Genomic DNA, 412 nt, shown 5'->3' on the forward strand with positions numbered 1-412 from the left:
AGCCTTAACCCTAACCCTAACCCTGGACTGGCTGCACGGAATGTCTGGACCCCGGTGGTCGAAGGACTTAGCGCAGAGCCCACGGCGACCAACCCTCGACGGCCAAATATGCGTATGTGACAATGCCATTTTTCAGTGTCGAGGGGCCGAGCGCGCAGGGCGCCCGGCCGTCCCCCTCGACCAGCTGGGCGCACGGTCGGCGCAGGCCGTCGAGCCAGCCGGCCGTCCGCCTCGACCAGCTCGGCGCACGGTCGGTGCGGCCAGGTCGAGGGGCCGAGAACGCAGGCCGACCGTCCGTCTCCCTCGACCAGCTCTACACAAGGTCGGTGCAGGCCGTCGAGCCAGCCGGCCGTCCGCCTCGACCATCTCGGAACACGGTCGGTGCAGGCCAGGTCGAGGGGCCGAGAGCGCA

The sequence above is a fragment of the Saccostrea echinata genome, unplaced genomic scaffold (genome assembly GCF_033153115.1).
Source record: "Saccostrea echinata isolate AGI-Se365-2 ecotype Australia unplaced genomic scaffold, CSIRO_AGI_Sech_v1 ptg000144l, whole genome shotgun sequence".
In the NCBI taxonomy this organism is placed as follows: domain Eukaryota; kingdom Metazoa; phylum Mollusca; class Bivalvia; order Ostreida; family Ostreidae; genus Saccostrea; species Saccostrea echinata.